The sequence below is a fragment of the Argentina anserina genome, chromosome 5 (genome assembly GCF_933775445.1).
Source record: "Argentina anserina chromosome 5, drPotAnse1.1, whole genome shotgun sequence".
In the NCBI taxonomy this organism is placed as follows: Eukaryota; Viridiplantae; Streptophyta; class Magnoliopsida; order Rosales; family Rosaceae; genus Argentina; species Argentina anserina.
In genome coordinates this window covers 16,819,268-16,842,164 of record NC_065876.1, presented here as the reverse complement: position 1 = coordinate 16,842,164, position 22,897 = coordinate 16,819,268, and the positions used below count along the sequence as shown (strand labels likewise).

Sequence of the window (22,897 nt, the reverse complement as noted above, 5' to 3'; positions counted from 1 at the left end):
CCAATGTGTGTGCTTCGGTGTTGTCTCGTCAGAAACATTGTCAAAAAATAAAAACCCAGTGGGATAAAAACAATTATAATCGAATGAGATAATAGTACAACGCACATATAGAGGTGGCAATCAGGACCCCTAATTTATTGTGAAGTAGTTTTATCTTGACCATAAGCTATGCGTCTGTGGGAGATAAATGCATAATAGTTGCCACACCAAATCCTTGCCAAGCAAACCCAATAGGAAAAACCCGTGATCGAAGGGAAAAGATGAGTAAATGCATATTTATACGTGAATTAAATTCATCTTCAAGGTGTGCCTCATCAAAACCTTGCCAGGTTACAAAACCCATTGGGATAAAATAATTCTGGACAAAGGATAAAAGAGTACACAATGATCAATTGAGTATATATGATTTAAGATACTCCCCCTGAAAACTACAATATAGGTAAAATTAATACCTTAAACATGCTCCCTGAAAAGTTAGCACGATTAAAAAATTATTGACATCATTATGAGGATCAAAACGAGATCCATTTCTTGATGTGTCTCTTTAATTTCCGTCATACATTTAAAGTAGCGGAAAATGTCTTTTATGCCATTTACATAGGCAGCGTGTTGGCACATATTTGTCTATTTTAAGGAATTGAGTGTGGTGAAATAAAACGCTTTATTGCAGTGAATTAGATATGGTACTTCTGACACCAATATCTTATTATTATCATCTACATGACAATAAGAGTCTTTACATACTATTATCAACCACACTATATATGTTTTATCTTTATTAGAGTATCTTAACATCTTATACATGTAATTTGATTGATAAATCAAAAGCTTATTCTACACTTTACTTTAACTCTAGGTCGATATGGGCGAGTTTGGCCCCGAGTTTTTGTCAAATTATGGGCTTAAATTCTAAAATAATCTGATTGAGGTGTTTGACAAATAGAAATTGTAGGTGATTATATGATAATTTCACATACACTAGGGCAAATTCTGAAAGCTACAAATTGGAATTTTTGATTCTGGAGGGGAGAGATTATAATCTGTATATTATCTTACTACCACACTTTTCTAAACTCACCACACTTTTATACCAATATTCACCAAACACTTCAAGTACTCATAACTGATTATTCTCACATCTCAGCTGAAGCTGATTATAAAAAACTCACCTCTAGGTCAAACTCGCTCATGTAATCATTTGATATCTTATGATATTTCAATAAAATTCGGACCTCATGTGCTTTGTGATTTATTTAATATCTTTAGGAGTATCAATTAAATTCATGTCATCATTATAAACATAATTTCTAGCTTGTTCAAATTTCCTACACCGAGCATGTTTTGTGGTCAAGAACTATTTGCATCGCGTATCATAAGTCCTTCAAGAACTTTCATTTTATATCGCTGTATTATGATCCCCATAGAAATAAGATATGACTACGTTCATAAGCTGCATAATCAGTTTTTCGGAAAACTACCAACTGATAAAGTAGCAGAACGTTATATAATACGTTTTCCTTGTAACCAATCACAGGGCGTTGAGAAAAAATATTGCGCCACTATATGAGATTTGTATATCAGTATCTCGTTTTTCTCACTATGCTACCTTACAAGTATCCATTTAAGTTCTACATGTATAATATTGGGACAACATGCCAAAAACACCTTTATCTTAGTTAAGGATTCTAACTAGACCTAGATTATTTGTTTCCTATTGACCAATTATCTCTTTGTTGACATTCATCAAAAGAGTAAGGTTCGACATCATTGCTTTGTTATAGTTTCGGTGGCCACTGTAAATATACATTCATCGATGCTAATCTCATTCCAATACCAATCTCACTTAATTTATCAAGAATTCTCAATTAAGGACGAACCCATAATCCAGATTTATCTCGTGAGATGAGTTGGTTTGAGATTGTGATGTTAAAACAAATTCATTTGTGCCAAGTTTACCCTCTTTAGTGGATAAGAATCATTCGAACCAAATGATCTACCTCGCTTCTGGGCAGGGACATAAATGGTTAGTTGTCATGGCCGTACTTCACAATTAGGATGACATGTCCTACTGTAACGTTTATCCTTGCAGGAACATTTGAAGCAAGTATATGATCTCGTCACTTTAGCTAGATCAGATGAAACGAGCATCATGCATATTATGTGCAACATTATGTATCTAGAATTCTTTGCACTTTCATATTACATGTGCGATTTTTGGGGATCAAGATGAGACATTGTGGGGATGTATCACATCACTCATGTCGTTCATCAGGAACGGTGATGTTCTTATCTCCTCTTTACAATGGGAATACTGTCTCATTATAGTGACAATTCGCAAATACAACGGTAACGAGATCGTCTGTCAAGGCATCTCTAAAGCAAATAATGGATGAAATTCATAATCGACATGTATGTCCATCCTTTGTTGAGGACCCAATTTTGTATGTTGTGGTAGCACAATTAGCACTATAACTGCAAATCTAAATATGCCTAAGTACGAAACATCATATTCATACCCAGTCACTAGCTGTAACGTAATGATAGGGTAGTCGTGGACCTCAACTAGACCAACATTGATGCATGCAATATTGCATAATCCCACGCATAAATTAGAAACTTAGTGCGCATAACCAAGATTCTATCTACGAGACCATCTTGGGTGTGAACATAGGAAAAAGTATATTTAACATCAATCTTAAGGGATATGCAATAATCATCGAATGACTTCGATGTAAAAAGTTTGGTATTATCAAGCTTTCAGGACTTTATGGACAACAACCCCACACTTAAACTTTGCTAGTCCCTTAGCAAATACTAGAAAAGGGAAACAAAAATATAAAACAAAAAATCAATACAATTAAACTAACGACTCAACTATAATGCCTTCAACATTTTGTCTCAGAGATCTTCAAACTCATAGCATCAAGAATAACAATTAATCGAAATAGATAGAATGAATTCAATGGTTAATAAACATGAGATCTCACATAACAAGTAAGACATGGCAGAAACATAGGTGATTGTAAGCTCAACATGTTCAAAACAAGTTCAAATTCAACTCACAAGGGATATGCACTCCAAATATTTTCTCTCAAGAACATGGCATATGCTTAAAAGCTTTTCACACATAAGAGTTATGAGCACATAGTGAATTCGAAAACCTCATGAAAGATACCAATCATATGCACAAATGAACCAAAACCATATGCTTACTCATGAAACAAACTCCACAGATCAAGAGCTACTCATTTTAAGAATCATGCGGATCTTTATAAAAGGTAGGCTTAGGCTCGGTAAGGATATCATTTTTCAGGGAAAAGGAATCACAAAGGTCATCCTTAAGACTTAGCAGAGCAATAATCATCCACCTTATGTCGCCATACTTCATAAAACAAGGGCCAATTTTATCATGTTGGACCCATTCTTCACTCTAAACATTGTGAAAACAAACAAAGGCTAAAATACAACATTATTGAGCCTTCAACAAATACATCACAACTCCAAATTCACATCAAACGTAGCTATGCCGTAACTTCTTTATATTTTTTTATTCAAGCCGTGTTCATGTATTTTTCTCTTTTTCTTCTTACGGCATCTTTCTATTTTTTCTTCATTCTTTTCACTCTTTTCATACGGCATAAATACATACATTGCACAAGCCCACACTTGAATCGAATCATCACTCCATATTAACATCCAACAATCGGCTTGGCCAAGCCTTAAAGACAAGGGTAGAGATACAACTATACTAAGCAAGGATATTAACATGTTGGTAATGAAATAAAAGGCTTAACATAGTCTCAAAGGGGTTCATACTAAGGTGTCCCAAGCAGGGCACAAATAAGGCATACGGCTTTTTGGTATAAGTGGTGGAATTCCTAAAAAGATCCAACAATCCTTTTCAAAATCAGAGTATATTATGATAAAAGTTTTGAAAGTTTCACAAAGTAAGTTCTAGCATTCTCTAGTTCATTGCAATTCTATGGCATATGAATTAATCAAAATAGATGTAATGAGGTTATATAGCCAATAAACGATAGATTAAACTCTCCAGAAAAGCACATATATGGCTCGAAACTCACATAGGTTACATGAATTCAAACAAGTAGGGAACATGCTCATTATGTACCTAAGTTTCAAAATCCTCATCTATTACATGTTCGTACAATCTCTACACATCGATTAACCATCAAATAGCAATTAAGTTCAATTCAATATTGTGATCATCTATCAACCATAAATTCAGAGATCAACTCATCATAGACAGTTAAAGGCATACCTAAGACTCAAGACAAAATCAAAACAACAAAATAAAAATCAAAGCAATAAATACACCGAATGATGTATACCCCACCCCACACTTAAAACTTACATTGCCCTCAATGTACAATATGATAAGCAATGAAAATTAAAAAGAGATAAGGGATAAGAAAATGCAAACACTCATTGATGGCTCCTTCATTGGCTTAAATTTATAGTCCAAAGCCTAGACTATCTCCAGAATTTCACTTGCTTGCCGTAGGTTCAAAGAGAGAAGTCTCCTCCACGTTATGCTCCACAAAGTTCTCATAGTATGGCTTCAAGCGATGTCCACTAACCTGAAATTCCTTTCCATTTATTGCACTCTTAATCCTGATAGCACCAGAAGGAAAAATGTGAGTAATAACAAATGGGCCAAGCCACCTTGAACGAAGCTTGCCTGGAAACAACTTAAGTCGAGAATGAAACAAAAGAACTTTTTGCCCAACGACAAAGTGTTTCTTCCTAATCATACGGTCATGGAACGATTTGGGCTTCTCCTTGTAAATCATAGCCGAATCATAGGCCTCATTTCGAATCTCTTCAAGCTCATGCAATTGCAATTTCCTATGCAATCCGGCCTCGTCAATGTCCATGTTAAGATTCTTCACAGCCCACCATGCACGATGCTCAAGCTCCACGGGTAGATGGCATGCCTTGCCATAAACTAATCGAAACGGTGACATTCCAAGAGGAGTCTTGTATGCGGTTCTATAAGCCCAAAGAGCATCATCCAATCTTTGAGACCAATCTTTGCGTGATGGTCCAACTGATTTCTCTAAAATTATCTTGATCTCTCGATTAGAAAGCTCAACTTGTCCACTTGTTTGGGGGTGATAAGGCGTAGCAACCTTATGCTTGATACCATACTTCCTCAACAACGCCTCAATGGTCCGGTTGCAAAAATGAGATCCTCCATCACTAATGATTGCTCTTGGCATACCAAACCTAGAGAAAATGTTAGAACGAAGCAAAATCTGCAACAACTCGAGAATCATTAGTCCGGGTGGCTTTTGCTTCCACCCATTTCGAAACATAATCAACACAAACGAGTATGTACAAGAAACCATTAGAGTTTGGAAAAGGTCCCATGAAATCGATACCCCAACAATCAAATAGTTCAACAGTCAAGATAGGATGCATCGGCATTTGATCTCTAGAACCTATGTTTCCCATGCGTTGGCATCTATCACAAGTCATGCAAAACTGGTATGCATCTTTAAAGATCGTAGGCCAAAAGAAACCACATTCCAACACCTTAAGAGCAGTCCTACGTGAACCAAAATGTCCTCCACCAGACTCAGAATGGCAAAAAGTAAGTATAGAATGATGTTCAGATTCAGGGACACACCTCCTAATGATTTGATCAACACAATGTTTCCACAAGTATGGTTCATCCCAAACATAATACTTAGCTAATGCCTTGAGTCTATTCTTTTGAGCATGCGATAAAGTATCCGGAAATTGCTTAGAAACTAGATAATTCACAATATCTGCATACCATGGCTCACTTACCTCAACTCGAAAGAGTTGCTCATCCGGGAAACTCTCTTGGATAGCCAAGGGCTCGGCATCTCTCACCAAACGACTCAAATGATCCGCCACAACATTGTCACTGCCCTTCTTGTCCTTGATCTCGAGATCGAACTCTTGGAGTAAGAGAATCCATCGAATCAATCTTGGTTTGGCATCCTTCTTCGTCATTAAGTACTTCAAAGCTGCATGGTCAGTGTAAACAATAACTTTGGATTGAAGTAAGTAAGAACGAAACTTATCTAGAGCAAAGATCACGACAAGAAGTTCTTTTTCAGTTGTGGTGTAGTTTTGTTGAGCATCATTGAGCGTTCGTGAGGCATAATAGATGGCATAGGGCTGCTTATCCTTCCTCTGCCCTAGCACGGTTCCAACTGCATAGTCGGAGGCATCACACATCAACTCAAATGGCAAGGACCAATTCGGCGGTGCCATGATTGGTGCCGAAGTTAAGAGCTTCTTCAAAGTCTCGAATGCAAGCTTGCAATCATCATCAAAGTGAAAGGGAACGTCTTTTTGAAGCAATGAACTCATTGGTCTCGCAATCTTGGAAAAGTCCTTGATAAACCTACGATAGAAACCTGCATGTCCAAGAAACGATCGAACATCCCTCACACTTGTGGGGAGGGGTAAGTGACGCACAAGATCTATTTTAGACTTATCAACCTCAATTCCTCTAGATGAAACAATATGGCCTAAGACAATGCCTTGCGTAACCATGAAATGACATTTTTCCCAATTCAAAACCAAGTTAGTTTCTTCACAACGTTTAAGCACAAGTTCCACATTCTCTAAACATGCATCGAAATTCTCACCATAAACAGAGAAATCATCCATGAAAACTTCAATTTTAGAACCAATATACTCAGAGAAAATGTGATACATACAACGTTGAAACGTACCTGGAGCGTTGCATAAACCAAAAGGCATGCGACGATACGCAAACGTACCAAAAGGGCATGTGAATGTCGTCTTTTCTTGATCTTCCTCCGCAACACTAATCTGATTGTATCCACTATATCCATCAAGGAAACAATAGAAAGAATGACCCACCAATCTCTCAAGCATTTGATCAATGAATGGCAACGGCATGTGATCCTTCCTTGTTGTGGCATTGAGCTTTCTATAGTCGATACACACACGGTGACCAGTCACCGTCCTTTGAGGCACTAACTCATTATCTTTGTTCTTTACCACCGTGATTCCTGACTTCTTTGGCACAACTTGAATGGGAGAGATCCACCTACTATCCGAGATGGGGTAGATCACGCCACAATCGTGCAACTTAGTGATTTCATCCTTTACAACTTGCATCATTGGTGGATGAAGGCGTCTTTGACATTCCTTGGTTGGTTTGGCACCATCTTCAAGCAAAATTCGGTGCACACACATGGTAGGGCTGATTCCTTTGATGTCGGCTAGGGTCCATCCTATTGCCGTCTTGTGTTTCTTTAACACTTCAATCAATCTCTCCTCTTGATCCTCGTTGAGTGTAGATGAAATGATCACGGGCAATGTATCCTCATCTCCCAAAAATGCATACTTCAAGTGGTCCGGAAGAACCTTAAGATCAAGCTTTGGGGCTTGCACCACAGAAGGAAGATTCTTATTAGTGGTTAAGAGAATTGGACTAGGAGAGACATAACTTACCTCACGTGGCGAAAACTCAAAAGAGGCCACATTCTCTAGTACAAATGATGGCACGGCATCATTGGCTTCCAACTCAGAAACGTTGGAGCCATCACTTGCAAATCCGGCCCCTTGGGCAATGGTGAGTGCCAACTCGTCATGTGCCAAGGTATCTAGATAGTTATCTGCAAGAGAATCAAGAATGTCAACTGAAAAACAATCACTTAATTCCGAAAGGGGATACCTCATAGCTTCAAAGATGTTGAAGCTAATCACTTCACCGTCGAACTCAAAGGTGAGTGATCCACTAAACACATCAATCTTCGTTCTTGCAGTCCTCATAAAGGGACGCCCCAACAAAATAGGGACCTCCTTGTCATCTCCTTCAGTCGGCTCCATGTCAAGGACATAGAAGTCCGCAGGGAATATCAAGCTCGAAACCTGCACAAGAACATCTTCAACATAGCCCAAAGGGACTTTGTTGGAATAATCTGCCAATCGAATCACAACATTATCTCGTTTCAAATCACCTAGACCTAGATCCTCATAAATATAGTAAGGCATTACATTGATCGATGCACCTAAGTCTAACATTATCTTTTCAAATGTCATGTTTCCGATTGTACAAGGGATAGAAAAACTCACTGGATCCTTAAGCTTTGGTGGTAGCTTCCGTTGGAGCACGGCAGAAACCGTCTCACTCATTGTGACAACCTCATTCTCTCGAGTCATCCTCTTATTAGTGCACAATTCTTTCAAAAACTTAGCATACCTAGGATTCTGTTGTATGCATTCAATAAGAGGCATATTCACTTCCACCTTTTTGAAAATGTCGAGCATGACTTGATCAGAGTCATTCTTCTTTTGCTTTGCAAATCTATTGGGGAAGGGAACACGAGGAAGAGCATTAGTTGAAACTAAACCACTAGAGTTAGGATCCTTACCTTTGTCATGTGCGTCATGATCACTTGTGGGAAGAGGCACGACATCATTTGCTTTAGAGGAGGCAGGGTCTTTCTCTATGTCATTAGCATTGAAACTCTCGGCCTCTTTTCCTTTAGAAGGCACGGCCTTCTTGTTTTGCTGCAATTGAGCATCCAAGATCCTCCCACTTCTTGTCATCATGGCCTTCACGTTAGGATTTGGCTCAGTTTGGCTCGGCAACTTACCTCCTTCATGAATCTTTCCCATGAAGTCGATCACTTGTCCCATCTGCTTCTTAAGCTCGGTTATGTCTTTAGAATGAGCTTGTTGACCTGTAACTAAAGCTTGAGTAGCAGAGTTTAAATTTTGTTGCCCTTGAGCAAGGGACTTCAAAAGTTCATCATAGTTAGGTGCAGATGCATTATTTGAACCATGAACGTTAGAGTTAAAGGGAACAGAACCTTGAGGTACCTGAGGCCTCACAAACAAACCTGAAGGACGAGGTCCTTGACCTTGAGCATTGGACGGTTGAGCATTGTTGGGATGGTCTCTAAGTCCAGGATTGTATGTGTTCGAGTAAGGATCGTACCTAGGCCTTTGTTGCCCCATGAAGTTCAACTCCTCTTCAGTTATTGCACCATTTGGACAATTCTCGGTGGTGTGGTCCTTGAATGAACAAATGCCACACGCTTGAGTGTTGATGGTCGAACCATTGAATGCCTTAACTAGAACATCAAGCTTTCTTTCTAAAGTAGCCATTTGATTCCTTGTATCAACGTCATACACTCCACGGCTCTTGCTTCCTCTCTTTTCCTTAGAACTAAATTGGCGATTGTTGTCTGCCAAGTCATCAATCAAGGTATAAGCTTCTTGACTGGTCTTGTTCATGAATGTGCAGCCACATGCCGAATCCCCCATACTCTTGTTAATGGTGTCGAGTCCTTCATAGAAGAATTGCACCAAGTCATCCAACGAAATACCATGGTGAGGGCACTTTCTTTGTAGTTCTTGAAATTCCTCCCATGCCTCGTAGAGTGAATCACCATCCTTTTGAGTGAAGTTCTGAATCTCCCTCCTTAGTCTTTTCGTGAGTTGAGCAGGGAAGAATTGTTTCAAGAACTTCCTAGTCATTTCATCCCATGTGGTGATGATTCCCGGAGGCAGAGAGTATAACCAACGTTTAGCATCATCCTTAAGGGTAAATGTAAACAAAAGCAACCTCAAGCCTTCTTGAGACAGATGATGAATCGATTGGAGCTTGCAAATGTCCAAGAACTCCCTAAGGTGAACATTAGGGTCTTCCATTGAGGAACCAGAATACTTAGGCAGCTGCCCAAGCAATTGAACCGGAATGGAGAAGTTGGCTTCATTAGGTGCAGTGAAAGCAATGCATGAAGGTGATTCAGGGGTGGTGGGGATGAAAGCATTCTTGAGTGCCATTGGAGCACCAACAAGAACTAATGCACGGTCCGCAATTGTGTCTATCTCTGAATTGAAGATGAAGGGAAAGAAAGGATCCTCCTCTTCTTCTGATCTAGGTGAAGAGTTCAAGATTGAATTGCTTGGAGATGATTTGAAATCTAAGGGTCTACTTGTGAAAGAGTTGTTTAAATCTCTAAGTGCTTGAATTCGATCTTTGAGCTCTTGTGTTCTCTTAGATATTTCGGACATGCATAATTCCTGTAATACAAAAGTTAAAGGGTTAGCATTGAAGGATACAAAATGAAGACATGAATCGTGCCCTTCCTTGGTCATATACGCAGCACACTTATGGAAGAGGCACGACAACTATGTTGTCATGTTACAAAGTTAGTTCTTTACGTTTACAAAGTTCATACAATTCACAAGTTCTTTTTGCTATTTCAATGATTGAATGATCAATTGATTCTGAGTTGTAAACCGAGGTGGACGTGCGGCCTAAGTATGGATGTCTAGACACAAGATCAAGTCTTTGTTTCAGAAGGCCGTATAGCTCAATTAGAGATAGTGAACATGGTAGGACTCATTTGTTGAACTACGGAGAGCGAACTCCCTATCGACTCCATCACCGAGATGTATGTCAGTCAATAGTTCTCTGAGATCCAATTTTGGTCCCATGCACCAGGGTAATAAAAGAGCGTGCCCCTTACTCAGCTGGACTGAAACTTGGGTGTTAGACAAACCTCCAAGTGTTAATAAAAGCCGCCCTCAACCTCATGCAAAAACTTTGGAAGAAAACATGAGGGGTTAAGGCTAATATTAACAAAAGGGACTTTACCTATTCCGTTCGATTTACAACCTACAACAATCATACACTCAATCACCAAAACAACAACCTAAGATATATTTACTATATGTTTACAAAAAGAAAAAAAATATATATATAAATTTACAATATGAACAATGAATTCGAAATTAAAAGATTAGAGATCCATAAAGATGGATCCCTGGCAACGGCGCCATTTGATCTGTTCGATTACTCGAGATCAATATTAACCCTGTAAGCATCGTTAGTAGTATAAAGCAAGAGGGTATCGTTCACAAACCGGGGATCCAACCAGGGTAAAGAATCACAAACATTTAATAACGAATTCATACGAGTTTAAAAGAGTTTGATATATAGGATCGGGTTGAAAGATAAAAACAGAAAATAAAACCTAAACTAATATATACATGTGATCAACCAACCAACACATAAACACCACCAAACAAAACGTCACAAGTAGCTTCAAAATCGTAATCTCATCCTATGCAATCACCGAGCCTTAGCGGACAAGTATTGAGTGAACAAACAACAACCTAATGCCGAACTAGGTTACTTAGCGCATCCCTAACTCGAAACATGGCCTGGTAATCCTATCATAGCGCTTAGAAATTACAAGGTAACATGTCAATCTCAATCTTACCACTTTATTGATTCATCTCTTATCTAATTACTTAGCGCATCTTAGATAACAAACGGATCATGGTTAATTCCTAGTGATTACTAACAAGTCAAGCATGTCACTTACTTTAACAAGTTAACAAAACACTTAAGAATCCTATATGCAAAACTAACTTAGCGCCTTGAATCACATATAGTTAACGCACAGGAAAGAGAATCATTAAATCATTGAATTATAAACTCACGACATCTACATAGAAATCATAGAAAACAAAATCAGAACTACTTTATAACATCTTGCAAAATCGTAAACTACATAAGAGTATTCCACAAATTCGGAACTAGCCAAAAACATAAACACAACATCACACAAAGAATCCAAACCGAAAACATAAGTGAAGAAGTAACGAGTTACACTTTGTAAATCTCCTTAGCGGTATCAAAACAAGGCAGCACGGCTTCAACTTGAATGGCAATCCTAGGCGTAGCGCTTTGGATCGAATGGAATGAAGGGAAGATGGTGTTTTCGCCTTGAATGGCTTTGAGGATGATGAGTAGTGTTTAAGGCAGAGCTTTGGCTAGTCTTGTGAGCAAGGTTGATCATGTTTTTCTGTGGAATTGAGATGCTATATATAGAGGAAGAAACCCAAGGGAGGATGGCCACAAAGTCCACAAAGTTGAAACCAAATTGGTTGAGGTTTCCTAGATTCGGCAGATCTGACCTTTGTCCCTTGTTGTGGCCATAACTTTCTCTAGAAAATAGATATTGAGATGATTCCAACTGGCAATTTCAACTAGACTTCCGTGGATTTTCATCCATATATCATGCACTTTCTCAATCATTCTGAGCTGTTCAGGGGAGCTCGTCAAAGTTGGATGATCTGCAGTGCCAGAATTCTGATTTCTATAAGGATTGCATATCTTTTGCATTAATTGCATATCTTCTTCCTTCTTTAATGCTGATTTCTTTTGCACAAATTTCTTCCTTTGAATTAGGGAGGCAGCAAAAGTCTTAATTGTTGCAGCCATGTTTGATTTTTCTTACATCTCCTCATTAAATTTGCTGCATGCCTTCTTTGACTTTCTTGCCTCTTCTCATTTAATTTGCTGCATGTCTTCTTTGACATTCTTTGGTGTAGGGATTTATGGAGATTTTGATCATATTTTTTCTCTATATGTAGGAGGAACAAAGTCCCAAGTTTCCCTCATAGCCCTTGGATCAAAAGCAAATCAATGGCTGAGATAATTCCGCCGAGTTCACTGGATCTCCGAGTAATGATTTGGTCATATCTCCCTGTAGGAATAAGATATTGATTTGATTACAAATCCTACAGAAACTAGACTCAAAATCCGTTTTATCCATATAAGGTACGTCTTCTAACGCAATCGGAGCTATCCAGGGGAGCCCGTCGAAGTTGGACTACGAATCTTGACAGCATTTTCATTCTTGCATTGATTGGGCTTTTAAGTGCAAATCTTCTCTTTCCTTGTGGAACTAGGATTGCTTTCCTTCTCCAACATGGATTTGTATTTCCTAATAAGAATAAGTATGTTAGAAACAAAGAAATATGAAAGGATGAATCCTACTCGAACAAGGAATCGTATCTCAACAAGGATTATTAACACTTAGCACGATTTCATCATCAATTTACTTATAATTCATATAAGCTCTACCTAGACACTTATTCATACAAAAGAAACTAAAACATACTAAATAAGAGGTAACAAAGAGTAAGAATAGGGCATAATCACATTAAAAACGTCACACTTTGTGCTCCTATCAATACACTAGGAGTATGAAAATATAATTCACTCATTTTCTTTAGTAGTTTCAACGTGATAAATGTTAGTTCGAATATTCTTAATACTTAATAACGTTATTATGAAACGTTAAGATATTAAACATCTTTAATGGCAAGTTCACTACTCATCCATTTAATTCAATGGATCACATGCATAATATAGTTGATTGAAGTAAATATATTCGAACATAACTATAAGCTCATAAATCACAATATATGAGTTGAAGATAAAATCTGTAATAAAAGTTGATATTTCAAATTTCGCGATTGGCAAAAATACTTGTTAGCTTACATATTTGCACATCAACGATAACTAATACCTTAATATCGATGATACATATTCAACCAATTGCAAAATGTGGACCAGTTAAATAATCTACTAGCTCTATCATGTATCGTAAATTATTAGGAAACTTTGAGTTTCTTAAATGATATTATCAAAATTTCAAGTTTGATTCATGTATGTACGAATACCGTACATGTTCATTTACAAACTATAGGTCCAAACTATCGTGATCAAATTACTCTTCCTTTTTATTTGATTTTATTACACCAAAGAGGAAATTGGCTTGATAGTAACTCGATAACCTGGGTATTTCATGTGTGAGTTTATAGAGTATATGAGGTCTCCTAAAATGTTATTTTTAGTAGAGTGAGATGGGGCTATAGGGCTCAAGTAGGTTCGCCAAGAACTAAAACATTATTTATCAACCCTTTCGGTAACTCCAATTGAATACGACCAGGTAGAAGATGAGGAGGGTGGAGCGAGGCTCGCTTAAATACACAACCTCATAAGCCTAGACATTGCATCTGAGTGGATGAGCCTAGCTTGATAAGATTCATAAGTATTGTCATGGTGACTAATGGCAAGCTTTTGTGCTAGCCTTATAGCTTGAGCTTGAGCTTCTGACTCAATTTAATTAATTCGACTTTGAACCTTATTAGAGCTTTTGACACAGTCTCATTTAATATTATCAATATAACATAAATAAATTTAGTTAATGTTATTCAACCATACCAAAGGTAATTTATGTGAAAGTAATTATTATTGAATCCAAAATAAAGTAATTTTCCTTGACATATATAACAAACATGTATTCATAGTGGTATTTATTGAACCAATAAATGAATATATTGATAGTTACATGTATAATTAATTTATTTTGCATTGCTTCTGGCATGTCCATAAATTCATAATTAATTAAAATAAAACCGTTGCGATTTAAATTTGATAAACGACGTAATATAAATATTAATTGAAATAAAACCGTTGCGATTTAAATTTGATAACCGACGTAATATAAATATTAAATGGTACGTATAAATGACCAAATAAATATTACTTGTGCAATGGTTACGTAAATAAGTGAATGAGATGAAATCCCATCAATGATTATGGCATTTACATATATTTTAATTTAATTACCTAAATGCTTCAGGCAGAATGATTGCATAATTAAATCCCATAATGATTCTGTTATAACAATTTGGTAATGGTTACCAAATTAATTTTCATGATTCATGGATCATAACGTATAAGTTACAAATAATGTAAATGTTTCCGGCATTATATGTCCTTAAATGATACAATTATATTAAATTAGTAATTGACATAATACATGATTGAATTAGGAATAAAATAGATAATCAATGTTATATCGTAGCAGTTATTTCAACCTCATAAGAGAAATGTATATTAAATTCAGGCACAATAAATATTTCATGTTTGTAACGTCTGATATATAAATGACTAAATTAATGGTACCAACTTAGCGGTTACGAGCATTACTTCTGAAATGCTTATATGAGATTTATTCGCATACCATGAACGACAAAATATTTTACATTGCTAAATTTTTGGGCATGATAGAAAGTTTAGACTTGATCCATACGAGCCTGACAAAGTAAGACCTAGAGGAAATAAATTGGAAAAGTCGAGTAAATTTGGAGGTCTGAAGTCATAAAGATTATTTCTTGCATGCCAAATATCAATACGGATATACCCTATTTGTTTTCATTAACCTAGCAGCAATACTTGGGATCCAATATTGCCATTATTATTAGGAGGTTAGGGCTTGTCAAGAAAAAGAAGGATGAGTAGATTTGGTGAATTCTCGAGGGAGAGGGTGGGGTAGACGGAGGCAGATGTCGACGACAGATCCTTGTATATCTGTATGTGGAGTCCCTTATAGATGCTGATATATTCCATCGCTACCGTGTTCTCCTTTCCCGCTCACCCGATCATTCTATATTCTTCCAAATCTAAACTCAAGTCCGAGACCACTGTTGTAAGAGAAGTTGAACCTAATGATATTCAACATGTCGCTTCCATAGTTTTTCCCTACAGTAAGGTATTGTCTCCCCATGGGGAAGTAAAGGTACTTAATCCCTATTAGGTGAAGAATTCAATATTGAGAGGTAAAACTTAATCATTTCATTCATGAATTGCACAAATTTATACAGATGATTACACAATTTAGATCCAAAAGTCTTGGAGATTACATAGCTACAAGATCAATTACAATCAATGATTCTTGCTAAAACATAATCAGATCGTTTATATTAGGAAACCTGAAATCATCCTTGATCTGTGCTTTGACTGTGCTGCATTTACTTCTTGATTCGGGATTGACTTTGCTGCATTGATGTCATGATTGTGAGAAGAGGGACTGATATGGTTAATACCCCCCCCCCCCCCCACAAGCTAATGGGCCTACGATGGACAGGAAGCTTGGCAAGAATGCGTTGGAAGCGCTGTTTGGAAGGACCCTTAGTGAAGATATCAACAAGTTGATCCTCAGTAGAGACATAGCCAACGGTAAGCTCCTTCCGAGTCACCTTTTCACGGATATAATGATAATCCACTTCAACGTGATGAGTCCTAGTGTGAAAGACAGGATTAGAGGCAAGAGAGATGGCACTAATGTTGTCACACCATAACAAAGGAGCTGTAAGAGGGATACCAAGATCACGAAACAAAATTCGAAACCAAGAAAGATGAGCAGCAATATAGGCCAATTGACGATATTCAGCTTCTGTACGAGATCGAGAAACCCCAATCTGTTTCTTTGAGCTCCATGAGATAAGATTAGAACCCAAATAGATGCAAGTGCCACCGATGGAGATACGATTATCAGGATCACCAGCATAATCAGAATCACAATAAGCAACCAAGCGAATGGAGCTAGGAGCATAGAACAAACCATAAGTGGGAGTATGTTTGAGATACCGTAAAATCCGTTTCACAACAACCCAATGCACACTAGTAGGAGAATGCAAGAACTGACAGACTTGATTGACCACATAAGAAATGTCTGGACGAGTGAGGGTAAGATACTGCAAGGCACCAACAACACTACGATATTGAGTTCCATCAGCCAAGGGAGCCCCATCTTTGATACTAAGCCGCTTACCACTGGACGGAGTTGAAACAGGACTAGCATCTGTCATTTGAGTTCGATGAAGGAGATCCATTGTATATTTGGTCTGAGAAAGTGACAAACCTTGTTGTGTACGCTCTGCCTCAATGCCCAAGAAATAGTGCAAGGGACCTAAATCTTTCATGGAAAACAACTTGTTCAGATTACCAATAAGAGTTTGAACGTGAGTAGGATGAGTACCAGTGATCAAGATGTCATAAACATAGATGAGCAAGAATAACTTGACACTATTGGACATGTAGATGAACAAAAAGATGAGTCAGCCTGAGAAGCAATGAATCCCAAGTCTTCCAAATAGTTCCAAAAACATGAAAACCAAGTCCTTGGAGCCTGTTTAAGACCATATAAAGAACGGCGCAGCTTACAGACATGCTCTGGAAAATCAGAATTAACAAACCTTTTCGGTTGTAGCATATAAACATCCTCTGATAGATAACCATGCAAAAAAGCATTTTGAACATCCAATTGTCGAATAGACCACCCATAAGAAACAACAATAGCTAAAATCAACCGAATAGAAGAGTGTTTGATCACTGGACTGAAAGTCTCACCATAATCAATGCCTTCTTGTTGCCGAAATCCCTTGTCCACCAATCGGGCTTTATATCGTTCCACCGAACCATCAGGCCGTTTCTTGATACGATAGACCCATTTGTTAGGAAGAACATTCATATGAGAAGTGCGTGGTACAAGCTGCCAGGTCCCAGCTTGGAGTAAAGAGTTGAACTCCACAGCCATGGCATCACGCCATTCCTTCTGTTTTACGGCCTGGGTGTAGCATGAGGGCTCAATATCATGAGTGACAGAGGTTACAAGCATGGCATATTTGGGATTTGGTTTTACAATTCCATTGCGGCTACGGGTGAGAGGACGAGGGGGCTGAGGGATTTGCGGTGGAGGATGTTGTAGCGGTAGAGGATTGGGATTGTGTGGTGGTAGAGAAGGAGGGTTAAGGGCCGGCTGTGGTGATTGGGGTTGGTCAGCTGGCGGTGATGCGTCGGCCGGTTGGGGGTGCGGAGGATGGGGACGGCGTGAGTATGTGTTGATGAATCTGGGATCGGGTAAATTTGGCGGAGGCTGTGGTGTTGGTGCCGATTGAAGAGGATAAGAAGAAGGAGAAGGTGGACTGGGATTACAGGCTGAAGGTTGGACTGGTGTTGATGTAGAAGTGGTGGTGATGGCAAGTGTTTGGGAGAGGTTTTGTGAGGATGCCGGAGGAGGAGAAGTAGCGACTGACTCCTGAAACGGAAACGAAGACTCGTCAAACACAACATGACGAGAGAGATAGACCCGACCAGTGGATAAATCTAAACATCTATAACCCTTGTGATTTAATGAGTAACCAATGAAGACACACTTAGAAGAACAGAAGTCAAGTTTGGTTTTATTATAAGGACGCAGATAAGGAAAACAGACACATCCAAAAGTACGTAGAGAGGAATAATCTGGAGGACATCAAAAGAGTTTTTCATATGGAGAACTAAATTGGAGGACACGTGTGGGTAAACGATTGATGAGATAAAGTGACGTAGTGAGAGCTTCTACCGAATATGATTTGGGCACAAAATAGTGAGCAAGAAGTGTGAGAGCGGTTTCAACAAGATGACGATGTTTCCGTTCGGCCAACCCATTTTGTTCTGGAGTATGAGGACATGAAAGACGATGATGAATACCCTTATGAGAAAAGAACTTGGTGAAGTTATGATTGTTAAATTCACCCCCACCATCATATTGGAATTGTTTGATAGTGGATGATAATTGATTTTCCACATAATTGGAAAAGGCAACAAAGTTGGTATAGACTTCAGATTTGCATTTCATTGGAAAAAGCCAACTATATCGCGTGAACTGATCAATAAAAATCACATAATATTTAAATCCATGGAGTGAAAGTTGTGGGGAAGTCCAAACGTCACTATGCATTATTTCAAATGGAGAAAGAGAGACTGACTCTGACAAGAAAAAAGGTAACTTGTGTGATTTGCCTAATGGGCAAGCATGACAATTAGGCAATCGTTTATTTTTGAAGGAAAGACTAGATGCTAAACGACGAAAAACATCGGTGGATCGATGACTTAAACGAGTGTGCCACACATCGGCAGTGACCCGGGTGACTAACAAAGACTGAAGGACTCTGGATTTATGTGATGACGATGGACTAGAGACGACCGGATAGAAACCATTACTACTCCACCCCTCCAAAAGCGTCCTCCCGGTTTGCATGTCCTTCACAAGGAAAAAATCGGGAAACATTAGTATATAACAAGAATGATCTGATAATAACTTGTGAGCAGAGAGAATATTGGCAGAGGCATTAGGACAATAAAGGACATCATGCAAAGTAATAGGAGATGAGTATGAGGGAAGGGTAAGATTGCCAATTTTGGAAATTTGTAAACCTTGACCAGTGACAACACCGCTGATTGTATCATTGCCCTGATAGTGACGAGCATCAGTGAGGGCCTGAGAGTTGTTGGTGATGTGGGTATTGGAACCGGTATCAAGCAGCCAAGCCGAAGAATTGTGGGGAGAAGTTGTACCAGCAGCCATGGCAGAAAGTCTGGAGGTAGGAGTGCGGCCTTCATATGCAAGGTTCATTCTCTGGAAACAATCCAAAGCAATATGGCCATTATTACAAATTTGGCAAGGACCCCTGGAATCAGTGCGATTAAATGGAGCTGGACCCAAGATCGAACCACCGCGGGATGGAGTGCGTGAACTGGATCCACGTAAGTAAGTAGATGGTCCAGAAAAAGAGGGCCTAGCAGAATTGTTGGGGCGGCCACGACCTCTAGAATTGTTTCCTCGGCCCCGAGTGCCACTAATAGAGGTGCGTTGTAGTTGGGACACAAGAGCAGTAGGAGTAGCATCTAGACCTGCAGCATTGTGACTGGTAATCCGCGTCTCTGCACTTAACAAAAGAGCTTCAAGACCATCATATGAGATAGGGGTGTCCCTGGCTTGTGCTGCACTGATAGTATTCTCATAAACAGGACCAACATTATTCATAATAATAGATATAAGATCAGAGTCATCAATCGGATGTCCAGAGAGAGCCAAAGTATCAGCAATTTGGTTGATCCTGTCTAGATAGTCAGAAATGGACAAATCACCGCGGGTGGTGCGAAGAAGTTGACTCCGAAGCTGAAGGATGCGGTTCTGATTTGTGGAGGCATATCTGCGAGCCAGGGAGGTCCAGGTAGTGTGGGCGGAGTAAGATCACGCCACTGTGGACAGAACAGAGGGTGTGAGCGACCCGTTGATCCACCCAAGGATCATCTGATCCGTAGCGAGCCATTCTTCATACGCCGGATTGACGCGATCGGTGAGGGTGCCGTCGGGATTTCGGAAAAAAGCAGCCGGGCAGGGACGTGTGACATCCACAAAACCCATGAGATTTCTACTTTTCAAAAGATGGGTGATCTGGGCAAGCCATAGGGAATAATTTGTTCGGTCTAGTTTAATGGTGAGGAAATTGGAGATGGTGGTGGTGGTGGTCTGAGTGGGGGTGGGAGCGGTGGTGTGGGCAGTGTGTGTTTCGGTAGGAGGAGGAGGTGGTGGATTGGAATCAGTGGGGGGGATGATGGCAGCGGCCATTGGGGAGGAGGGACTGCTTGGGGAGGGATTGGAAAAGGAGAAGCTTGTCGTTAGACAGAGACTCTGATGACCATGAAGAATTCAATATTGAGATGTAAAACTTAATCATTTCATTCATGAATTGCATAAATTTATATAGATGATTACACAATTTAGATCCAGAAGTCTTGGAGATTACATAGCTACAAGATCAATTACAATCAATGATTCTTGCTAAAACATAATCAGATCGTTTATTTTAGGAAACCTGAAATCATCCTTGATCTGTGCTTTGACTGTGCTGCATTTACTTCTTGATTTGGGATTGACTTTGCTGCATTGATGTCATGATTGTGAGAAGAGGGACTGATGGACTCTCGAATTCGCTTATTCGAGCAAACCTCCTGGCGCTTTAAACGACACTGATCCATTCAGAAGTACGTAGCAGTGGTGCACGCCCTCGATCTTGTATCTCCTATCGTGGATCATTCTCGATCTTGTATCTCCTATCGTGGATCATTCTCTGCCAGAGCCCTGGGTTGTTTCCATTCCAAGTACAACTACACACAATCTTCAAGTGAAGTCAATCCCGCCTTTGGTGGTTGCTTTGTGCTGTAAGCACAGAAGTCAAGACAAATTGCTTGTGAAACGGGAAGGATAAGCTGCACCGCACCACTGGCTGGATGTCATGCCTTTTAAATATGTACTTGTTCATTATTGCTCGGCTAATGTTGTTATAATTTGTTGCTTATCATCCTTTTTATGTAAGCTATTTCTAATCAGGTTGCGTGTTTATGACTTGTCAAAATCTTTCTACTATAATTGATTTTGACACTGTTTAACTGTTGTAAGATTCAAAAACATGTTGCCATTATTCTAATAGCAATATATAATTATATATCACTTCGGATACTGACTTGGCAAAAAGCAAAATTACGTGGCTTAGCAGAGCAACAAAAATGATACGTATATGCCACGATAAAGATTAATGATGATGTTTCCATGATCGATGACACGGTATATATAGCTTGGTGATCGAGAAACATGTATAGGTAACTTTGCTGGAAATTGAAGGACTACACTCACTTCCTCTAAGCAACACAAAGCCAACAACTAACTCCTACCGACTTCTCCTTCCACTTCACAGTGGCCCAACCAACCGGCCAACACTAACGCACACACACACACCCTCCTTTTACACCACAATAATCCCAAACTCACCTTAACTAAAAAAAGCTAAAAAAAACTCATGGTTGCAAGCTTCCTAACAAAACAAACAACCACCCAAAATCAAAACCTCAAACTTGACTACCAAAACACCAATTCAGTGGCTCCTCACTGTCAACACCCTCTTTCCCAAACCACCCAAAACCCACTTCTAAACAAACACACAAAACACAGCCGAGCAAAACACACCCAAACTCCACTCCTAAACTCATTATCTCTACACCAAAGACTTGCAAGAAAATACAAGAAAGGGATGGCTTTACCAACAACAATAGAAACCCAGCAGACCAAAAGGCTGTTTGCACAACCACCATGACCTTTTAGCCGCCCTTGTCCCTTTGTTCCAGCAGTTGCCAAACCTCCAAGCTGTAGGTGCACCTCCCAGTGGCAGAGGTGGGTTCCCAAAGCTTGAAGATGTTGTCGGCAAGGTTCTAGGAAGAGCATTAGTGGCAGCAACAACCACTGAATGAAAGAGATAGGAAGAAATGAAGTGTTTGCCGATCTGAAAAGGAGGAAGGAAGAAAATGGATTCGGAAGAGATGAGTAGGTGGAGGAAGAAGAGAAAATGAAGAAGAAAAGAGAAAGGGTTGGTTGGATAAGAAGGGGGGAAATTGGGAAATATCCAGTTTCCAATTTCCATTTTTACCGTCCCTTAAAACGGCTAACTAATTTCTACAAAATAAATCTCACTCCTCCGATTCTTAAAAATTACTTGCTGAATGTCTACGAAGTTGTTTTGACGAGTTCTAAAACTTTCGTAAATGAAGTTTTCTGAAACGAGTGACGAATTAAAAGTCAACTCTTGAGTCGATTGAATTTAATCAAATAACGACTTAATATTTCTCGAACAAATTTCTACTTTAAATATGGCTACTTTATAACCACTTTATTCATTCCATTAAACTCCGAGAATTACAAAAAATAGAAATGAATATTCGGATTAATGCATAGTACTTCATCAAGGGCGTCTATTTCATGTTCTATCAGAGCATGACCACCATCAAGGATTGGTGACATGACAGTTAATTGACTTGGTCAGATGTTAAGAGCCAGTTAAAAAACAAAACCAATTTTCTGTTTTTTTTTTCTTTTTCTTCCATCATGGGAAGGTGGTTTTGAATCTCTGGAACATATCTACTTGATCCAATTCTTTAATTTCATTCCTTCAAAGTTCAAACAAGATCAAACCCAGTTCCTATTGATAGCCATTCGTTACTCAGACGCATATCACCCTCACCAAAACCCCAACTTAGCAAAAGTTTTATTCCTTGTAATTGTTTTGTGAATTAGATCCCATATATCCCAGTATCCCACATTCGATTATTATGTTCATATTTAAAGATCTATCAGACCAATAGATTTGTAGTCATCAACAAGCTGCGAGCCTCAATCCCGACGAGATCCTATGCACTCACAGACTTGGTGTCTCACGCAGACTCAATGATACCTCCCTCCCTCCTTCGACCCAGCTCGCTATCCATCGAATCGAGTCGCGTCTACTCCCTCCTTCCTCCTATTCTCAGAACTTATTCTGATTTACCTTCTTCGCTTCATTTTTTGGTTGGATTCAATCTAAAAAAGATGACGACGTTAATAATGGAAAA

The 22,897-nt window shown here is 39.0% G+C and overlaps 1 non-coding gene across 1 annotated transcript; it reads left to right on the top strand.

The window, feature by feature from the left end:
• The first annotated feature begins 9,361 nt into the window (after window positions 1-9,361).
• On the top strand, window positions 9,362-9,468 carry LOC126796546 (small nucleolar RNA R71). Its single transcript, XR_007672388.1, has one exon. It is a non-coding gene; the product is annotated as a small nucleolar RNA R71 (small nucleolar RNA).
• The last annotated feature ends 13,429 nt before the right edge of the window (window positions 9,469-22,897 follow it).